The sequence below is a fragment of the Prosopis cineraria genome, unplaced genomic scaffold (genome assembly GCF_029017545.1).
Source record: "Prosopis cineraria cultivar Desert tree isolate PC_DT_omini unplaced genomic scaffold, ASM2901754v1 PC11, whole genome shotgun sequence".
NCBI lineage: Eukaryota > Viridiplantae > Streptophyta > Magnoliopsida > Fabales > Fabaceae > Prosopis > Prosopis cineraria.
In genome coordinates this window covers 451,034-460,891 of record NW_026555342.1, presented here as the reverse complement: position 1 = coordinate 460,891, position 9,858 = coordinate 451,034, and the positions used below count along the sequence as shown (strand labels likewise).

At 30.4% G+C, this 9,858-nt stretch overlaps 1 pseudogene; it reads right to left on the bottom strand.

Moving 5' to 3' along the window:
* Window positions 1-2,608: 2,608 nt before the first annotated feature.
* Window positions 2,609-9,236, bottom strand: LOC129285567 (LRR receptor-like serine/threonine-protein kinase EFR; annotated as a pseudogene).
* Window positions 9,237-9,858: the final 622 nt, after the last annotated feature.

The window sequence follows — 9,858 nt, the reverse complement described above, 5'->3', positions numbered from 1 at the left end:
TTTTCATAATCTGGCATTAAGTTCATATATATATTAGATATATGCTTGCGTGCGTGCGTATAATTAAAGTTATTCTTTTGGTAAGGACATTCCACTTTGTAGCAGTGGAGGATCATTCCTTCCATTCCTGAAGTGGTATATAATTGTTGCCAAATTTTCTTAATAAGATATTCTTTATGGAAAAAATAATGATTAAATAAAATAAAAAGAATCTTTTGAAACAAATTCATGGAAATGAATATGTTTCTCCTCACTTTACCACTCATCACATTTCATCCTCATTTGGTATATGTACATTATGGAAGATATCCAAAATACATGTAGTTAAATTTGAATTTCTCAAATTTAACTACTACATATATTGATGCAGAAAATATATCATAATTTCTTTTACAAGATTTTACATGTTGATTAACAAATAAAACAACCCAAAAGGTTGAAGTAATAGTAACTACAATGTTGGTTTAACAGCCATTATGTTCAACTATTTGTGCCACTAACGTTTTGTGGAAATTTTGTCCTTTATTTTATTCTTTTCAACGAGGCCACTATATCTGCTATATTAAGACGTGCCACAGGTAAATCATTGCAACAATTCAAGGACAACTCAAAAATTGATGATATATGTGGTAATATATTATCAATATTTTGATTGTCCCCATGGAGCAAATTAGCATCTAGAATATTGGTGATTGAATGTGGTGATGAGTTGCTAACCCAATCTTTCAAACTTAGAGCTTGAGAAAACTATCATCAGTTGGCTTCTTCCTTGTAAACATTTCCATGAACAAATAGCATAACTATAAACATCTCCCTTTCAGGAAACTACTCTTGATCCATACTCTACTAGGTCAAGTTGAATGGTTTATTAGTATGTAGCACATTATGTAAATATATATATATATATTGCTAAATGTTTCTTTTATATCATTACTCTTCATATGTGATAATGGCAGATATTGTTAGTAGTCAAATCATATAAATGTTTACAAGGAAACAAACAAAATTAAATTAAATAACCAAGATCAATATTAAATCATTAGCTGGAGCCATATAGCCGATTGTAGCAAAAGTTTTGATATAAATTTTCAACTGTCTTTGACCAAAAAGCTTGGTAATAACAAAATCACTAAGATGAGCACTACCATATCCTCATCCAACAGAATATTGCTTCGTTTAGCATCACACTGAACAACTAGTGTTGAAGAACCATGATAAAGATATTCTATGTAGCGGCCACATCAATAAATATCCAACCTTTGCATATATCTAAACAATAGTTGTGAGAGTTCATTTTAAAGAACTTATTTTATGATTGTAGCTAACTATTATATGTATAAAAATAATTAGACATAAGTATAGTTAACTAATTTATATTGGTCATTATCAAAACTTAAACTAAATATAATGTCCTAATAACATTATAACTACAGTTATGGTAAATTGTGGCTGTAATCCTATTTTTTTTTCAAAAGAACCACTTAAGTATGCTTCACATCCCTTGCTTACAAAACTTGTATAACTATATAAACAGTAGTTCCAGGGACCGGTACAAATATATCAACTAAAATCTACATTTTCAATACAAATATCTAGAAAACATCTACTCTAAAGTTGTTAATTCTAGGAAGAAACTAGACCAAATATTGCATATATATCTCATCTCTTGCTTAGAATATGATTCTAAACTTTTGAAATATTGCATATTCAATATGTGTGTGTGTGTTGTGAGAGAGAGAGAAATAATAATTCAAGTATAGGGCAAGTTTCAAAATATAAATCATTAATAACAATTATTACCTCATCAATGAATGGGTATATCTTTAATGATAATTTCATACATGAAAAGTATTACATTATACCACATTCTTGGCCATTGATTCTTTTATTATTAATCGCAAGTTTAATTTCTCATCTCATCTTTCTTTTTTGTTGTCTTTATTTTCTTGTTGCTACCACATCATATACAACTTAGATATAGAACACTATTGTCATTGTTTCTTTGCAATTAACATAAGATATAATATGTATTCACACAGTGTGACACCAACATTTAAAGATTTACTTAGATAAACTAGTGGTTAAGAAAAACTTGTTCATATGGGATCACTTTTTTTTTTCTTTGTCAAAAACTTCAAATAGAACACATTGATCTCATTCAAGTGAACCCATATTAATTGTTTGTATTTGCTCTTAAGCGAAATTGAAACTTCCAGCACCAGATGAGTAGTTTCTTGAGAAATCTGTAAGCATAATTTTGTGGTGTATACATATACTTCTTTCTTTCTTAATTTATTTTTTCCCGAAAAAAATTTACACCAATGTACATTCAATTAATTTGAAAAAGATAATCCATATAAATTAACAACCTACATCATATATCAAATATATTAGTGAAATTATGTTTAGCATTTCCAGATCTAGTTCCAATGTGTGTTCTTAATTAGTTTTTCATTTCATTTTTACGGAACTTATCATTATTTATTTAATAGGTTTCTCACAAGATAAAGGAAGAAAATTCCATCGATAATTAAAAATTGATGATAGACTAGATACAAAATTAAGAGTGGTAAAGCAGAGAACAAAAATTCACGAAACGTTTCAATCATAACAAAGTCGGTTCAAATAATACTAAACATCCACGTTCTAAATTACAAGTCTACATGTCCAACAAGAAGAACTAAAAGGGGTAAATAAACAATAACTGGAATTTGATCTCACAATTACTCAACCAGTGGCGGCTCTAACATTTTTTAAAAATGAGACCTTAATTTTTTCAAGAATACTACAACATCTGTCATATTAATTCGTGTCTCCGGTAAATCAGCACAACAATTCAAGGCCAACTCAAATATTGATGACACATGTGACAATATTTTGCCAATATTTTGATTGTCTCCTTGCAGCAAATTGACATCTAAAATGTTGATTATTGAATGAGGAGTTGATTTGCTAACCCAATCCTTCAAACTTAGACTTTCATTAAACAGGTCATCTGTTGGATTTTTCCTCGTCAGCATTTCCATGAGCAAAATGCCATAACTATACACATCTCCTTTACTAGAAATAGCTCCTTTTGATCCATACTCTACATGTCAAATTGAATGTTAAGGAAAAAATGTCACTCATGTTAAAAAAAGAGAAGAGCTGCCTAGAGAGAAACAAATACTATATAAGCTTTATGAATAATTTTCATAATAAAATATAAGTTTAAAAGCTATAATATGATTGATAAATAATCACCTGGTGCCATATAGCCAATTGTAGCCAAAGTCTTGGTGTAAATTTCTGATTCTGTGTCACCTAATAATTTGGCAATACCAAATCACTGAGATGTGCCACCATATTTTCATCCAATAAAACATTGCTTGGCTTCACATCACAATGAACCACTGGTGTAGAGGAACCACTATGAAGATATTCTAGTGCTGAAGCCACATCAATCATTATATTCAATCTTTGAAAAATATCCAAGCAATAGTTATGAGAGTACAACCATTTATTAAGACTTCCATTTGACATAAACTCCATGATTAATGATTTAAAATTATCATTAGAGCAGCTGCTTATGATGCTGATGAGATTGCGGTGACGTAAATTGCATATGGCAGTGCATTCTGTATCAAAACTCTTCCATGCCTCTTCCAAGTCAAAGTTAAATATTTTAATAGCAACTGTCTTTCCATTTGACAATGTTGCTTTGTATACTGATCCAAAACTTCCCCTTCCAAGTAGATTACTTTCATCAAACCTATTTGTTCCTTGTAGAATTTCATAATAGGATATTCTTATTGGTATCTCCAAATTCATTAAAACCGCATCGGTTGAATCATTAGCATGTTTTCTCTTATGCTTTAGAAAGACTATGCATGAAACAACCAAAATGAAAACTATTATAGGCACCAAGCATATGATCAAAAGCATCACTTTATTTGACCTATGCTTGTTTTCTTTTCTACATGGTTGGATATGAAGTTGGGGCCTTCCACAAAGATTTTCATTCATCATAAAAGATTCAGCTGTAAAATTTTGGAAAGGCCCACCATTTGGAATTTCTCCATATAAGAAATTGTAGGAAAGGTTAATGTACTTCATATAGACAAGAGACTCTAAGGACTTTGGAATCACACCAGACAAATAATTTTGAGAAAGATCCAAGAACTCAATACTTATCATGCCACCAAGTGATTTAGGAATAGGCCCCTGGAATTTGTTGTGAGCCAAAGATAGGTTCAACAAAGTCTTCAAGCCACCCATAGATTCAGGGATGTTTCCTGAAATTTGATTTCTTGATAAATTCAAGAGTGTAAGTGCCCTCATGTTTGAAATCTCAAGTGGAATTGTTCCACTCAATGTATTGGAGGACAAATCTAATTCCATGATATCTTCAAGACTCCAAAATGAGGAGGGAATATGAGAAATCAATTTGTTAGAGCTGAAATCCAACTTTCTCAAAAAGATAGATTCCCAAGACATGCGGGGATCATTCCTGTAAACATGTTGCCAGCTAGATCCAACTCACTTAAACTTTTGAGTTGACAAATTTCATCAATGATAGACCCTTGCATTCTATTGTAATAGAGACTTAAATATTGAAGGCTTTGTAGTTTGTTGATTGCAGTAGGAATCAACCCATTGAAGTTATTCCAACCAAATTCCATTGTCATCAAATTGGTTAAATTCCCAAGTAAATTGGGTATAGCTCCACTAAATTTATTTGATGCTAAAACTAACTCAGTGAGCTTAGAAGCATTTGAGATACTGTTGGGAATTTGTCCAGTAAGTTCATTTCCCTCCAAACTCAATAAGTTTAGGTTGGGAAGGCCACTTCCTAGATATGATGGCAAAAGGCCAGAGAGGAAGTTAGTTCCAAGGTACACATGTATCAATGATGAGATGTTGAATATGGTGGAAGGTATAGGCCCATGCAAATAATTATCTGCCAAAGCTAACTCTTGAAGTTTAGCAAGATTTCCTATGCCCTTGGGTATAAAACCTGGAAATACAGAATGTTGAGATAATTGCTTTAAGAGCCTGGACTAGCAAAAAGTAAAGGAAAAAAAAGTCATATATGACCTTCAAAAAACATTAAGGTAACATTTGGATTGGTGGATTTAGATTTAAATTTTAGATTTAAAATCTCACACTTCAAAACTCACATTTAAATAAATCATTTTCTTGGGTAGCTAAAAAAATTTCAAATGAAAAAAATAAATGAATTGAGATTCGAAATGAAAATAGAAAATTTATTTCAATCGATGAGAGGCAATAACGAAAAATGAGAAAAGATATGAGGGTTATAGAGGTGTAAATAATAAAAACTTGAAGATAATAAGAGGTTTGAAGTAGCTTAAATTTCAAATGACTAAGGTGTAAAGGGAATTTGAAATTATAAATTAAAGGAATTATAATATGAAATAGATTTTTATAAATTTTTGTATATTTAAAAAGAGATTTAGTTCAAATCCAAATCCTCGTTAATCCAAACATATCATAAATAAAGTGACAAATACATATGGTGTAATCTATGTCTGAAATTTTATTGTTATACTGCTACATCCTAGTCTATTTATAAAAAAAAAAAATGATACTTAAATTTTAAGTATTACTTGTTTCTTATTAACTGGCCTGTCTGTAGTAATAATTAAATTACTACATGGTATAATTAAGAATTTGAAGTTAAATTTTGAAGTTTACTTTATTTATTTGCACATTTTCATGTTTGAATAAAATTATGAGTTGACATATATTCCAAGAGTAAAAGGGCATACCTGTAAATGAGTTGACATCCAAAATAATCTTGTTAAAGATGTGCAGTTACTTAATGATTCTGGAATGCTTCCTTCTAATTTATTATCAACGATCTGGATGGCTTCAAGTAATGGGAGTCTTTGGCACATCTCTTCTGGTAGATTACCATGAAAATGATTGTGGGAAAGTTCAAACCATTTTAAAGATGTGCAATTACTTATTGATTTTGGAATTTTTCCCTCTAATTGATTCTCAGCAACTGAGAAGATTTTAAGAAAAGAGAATTGACGGCACATCTCTTCTGGCATATTACCATATAAATTGTTCTTGGAAAGGTCAACAATTGTCAAAGAAGGCATGTTAAATAGAAGTTTTGGAATTTCACCTATAAAAAATACACAATTTATGGAAGTTAATTAATGATGCATAAAGCTAGAGTCCTATTATATATGCTACGTTATTTGGCATAAAAAGACAAGACTAAAACGTTGTTAATACAAAAAATCTAATATGGCATGATAAAAATGATGTTGAAAGTCAAACCTGAAGCTGTAGACACGTAAAAAGTACAAGGTCAGGCAAAAATATTGTATACACAAATAGCATTTAGAAATAAAAAAATTGAGAACACAGTAGTACTCTTATAACAAGGATAGGAGAGAGTATATATCAGGTGTGCAAGAATTCCTATTTATACTAAATGAATTAAAGTATTTTGAGTTAATTTTTGTAGACAAAATGAAAAAAGCTCTTTCATTCACAAACAACCATGCAAAGAAGAAATGAAATTTGTAAAAGCATAAATTTAATGGATGAACAGATATTGAGCCCACCTGTGAAGGAATTATGACTTAAATATAAGTATTCCAGCAACGTCCAATTGGCAATTGATATTGGAAGAGTACCAGCTAAATTGTTTCCCCATAAACTTACTTCTCTTAAAGAATGGATATTGAAGAGAGATGATGGAATTTCACCTGTTTACAATTTTGAGGTAAACAAAAACGTCATATTTAATTTATAGTTACAAATCTTTGACATTATTGATGATTTTTAATGCTAAACACACACACACACACCACACACACACACACAAAAGATAAACACTTAACATATGATGGATATGCCAAAAAAAAAAAAAACAAAATCATACCTTCCAAATTGTTGTTGTCAAGATATAGGAATTGGAGGTTGGTCAAATTTCCAATATCATTTGGTATATATCCTTTGTTGAATCCATTATTTGATAATGACAAATCTATCAATTCCTTGCATTGGTGCCAAACGGAAGGTATTTCACCGGATAAATCATTTGCAAACACCTGAAATTTTTCAAGTTTCGGAAGCCCAAAACACATTTTTGTTGGGAGACTCCCAGAGAGATTATTATAATTAAGCTCAATGACTTGAAGCATTGAACTATTAAATAATGAGAATGGTATGGAACCAGAAAGCTGATTGTTTGAAAGATATATCATTTGTAGCTGTGGAAGATTGCCAATTTCATTGGGAATGCCTCCTTCAAAAAGAAAAAAAGAAAAAAGAAAAAAACAAAGAAGAGTCCATATCAAACTTTATAGCACGCATGCATGCGCATCATGAGTTGATCATGATAGGAGCTGGAGATAAACTTATATTGCTCATTTTTAAAAACAACAGTTGAAAAATTTTAAATGATAAAAAAGAATTACATTCACTTTCAAAGATCAATTAATGACCCTTCCCAATCTGATTGAACTAACTGTTGGAAAATGTTCTGAAGACAAAGTTAAGAAAAAAAAAGAAGAAGCAATTCCAGATTGTTATATTGATTTATTGAGAAACAATAAAAGCTGATGAGTTGCCAAATTTATCCAAGAAAAAAAATGAGCTGCCAAAAGGTTAAAAGAAAATTCTTTCACTATCCTTAGGGTAAAATATCATCAACAGACTTTTCCAGAGGAAAAAAAACATACATAAACTGTACATACCTGACAAATAATTCTTCGACAAATTTAACAATTCAAGTGAAGATAAGTTGAAAATTGTTTGAGGAATGATTCCTGAAAGTCTATTGCCTTCAAGATATAAGGCCTTCAAGCTTCTAAGTCTTCCCACCTCAAGTGGAATGGTCCCTTCACGTGAATTATAATTTCCATTCAAGATTGCTAACCTCAATAGAATAGATTGGATATAGATGGTGGAATAAATCCACTAGAGCTATCATTGAGAAAATTGAATAACTAATCTAAAAAATAATTAAGTTTCCTTAAAAAGGAAACAAAAAACTTTCATTTTCCTTGTGGCATTTGCATTTATAGTTTCATATTTGAATTTTAAACTTAAAATCTCACATTTAAAATTCATATATTTAAATTTTGTTTTGGATAAAGCAAAAAATTTTAAAGGAAAAAAGATAGGCGAATTGAGATTCAAAGTGAAAACGAAAGAATGAAAACAAAAATCTTATATTTTTCAATTGATGAGAGACAAGAACAAGGGATTAGAGAAGAGGTAAGATTGACAAAAGCATTAACAGTGAAATATGAAAAGAACAAGAGGGTTGGAGTGGCTGAAATTTCAAATAAGTAGGGGTTTAGAAAAAATTTTAAATTATAAAGGACTTATAATTAAAATTCATTGATTTTTATGCATCCAAGTGAATAGCCCAAATCTAAATTCAAATGCAAATCTCCATTAATTAAAACTCAATATAAGGAATTGTAATACTAACCAAATAGTTTAGTATAGCACAAAAAATATAGATCTTACAAATCATTAAAGGCATACCTGAGAAAGTGTTGTAAGACAAACTCAATATTTTAAGTGAAAATGAGATGGAAATTGTTTGGGAAATGATACCTGAAAGTTTGTTACCAGCAAGACGTAAAATCTCTAAGTTCTCAAGTCTTCCCACCTCAGGTGGAATGGTGCCTTCAATTAAATTAAAATTCCAATTTAAGATCTCCAACCTTGACAAGTTGAATATAGACATTGGAATGAATCCACTAAAACTATTATTGCGAAGGCTCAAGTGTTGTAGTGTTGACAACTCCCCTATCCATGCTGGAACCTCTCCATGGAATTCATTAAAGCTCAGGTTGAGTTGTTTCAATCTTCGCAATTGAACTAACTCTTTTGGCATTTCACCATGAAAGTTGTTGTCACCAAGATTAAGTTCAACAAGGAATGAGAGATTTCCTAATTTTGGAGATATCATGCCTGTAAGACCCATATCTCCAAGATTTAAAGAATGAATCCTTCCATGGCGAGTATTGCAAGTGACACCAACCCAATTGCATGGAGAAGAGGAGACAGACCAATTAGCTAAGAAATCATATGGATCTGAAGTGATAATGGATTTAAAAGCAAGAAGTGCTGATGTGTCGGTGGTGATATTTGTCTCACTACTCCAAGCTAAGGAGGCCATGAAGCAATGAAGTAAGAGAACAAAAACAAAGGAAGCAAGTTCTCCCATGTTAGTAAATCGGACTTAACAAAATTGCTCGGACTTAACAAAATTGCGAGTATTGAGCATAAGGTATCCTCACGCTTCATTTTTTATACTTCTCAAAAAATCCGAAAAAGCAAGTCAAGGGTCAAGCTCGGTGTGCAAATAATTTAACGCCAAGTTGCTCGCGGTTTGAAATTGAAAGCAGCATGAACTTTCATATATAGTTAATTAATTCTCAGAAAAAGGAATAAATTCATTGGATGACCATAATCGATTCAAGTCAATACTCATCACCCATCAATAAAAAAATATTTTTATAAATCAATATAGTATATAGTTCATATCTAGTTGATAAACAAATTTATTTTATTTTTAATCCTATTAATGTTAATAAGAAAAAGTAAATTATCAAATTATGTATATTTTTACTAGGAGCAAAGTTAGAAATTACTAAATTTTTAAATAGAGTTAATAAATTTTAAAATTTTCCTTAATTATATTCTAGTACAATATATCAAAACCTGAAAGTAATTTATAAATATAACCAGCAAAATTTTAGAGATAGAGAAAGATTTTAATTTAATTTAATTTTTAACAAACACACCTACCACAGATATAATATAGTATAAATTGTAACTAGGCACCTGCGTGCAAATAGTGCAATTAACCAAGTT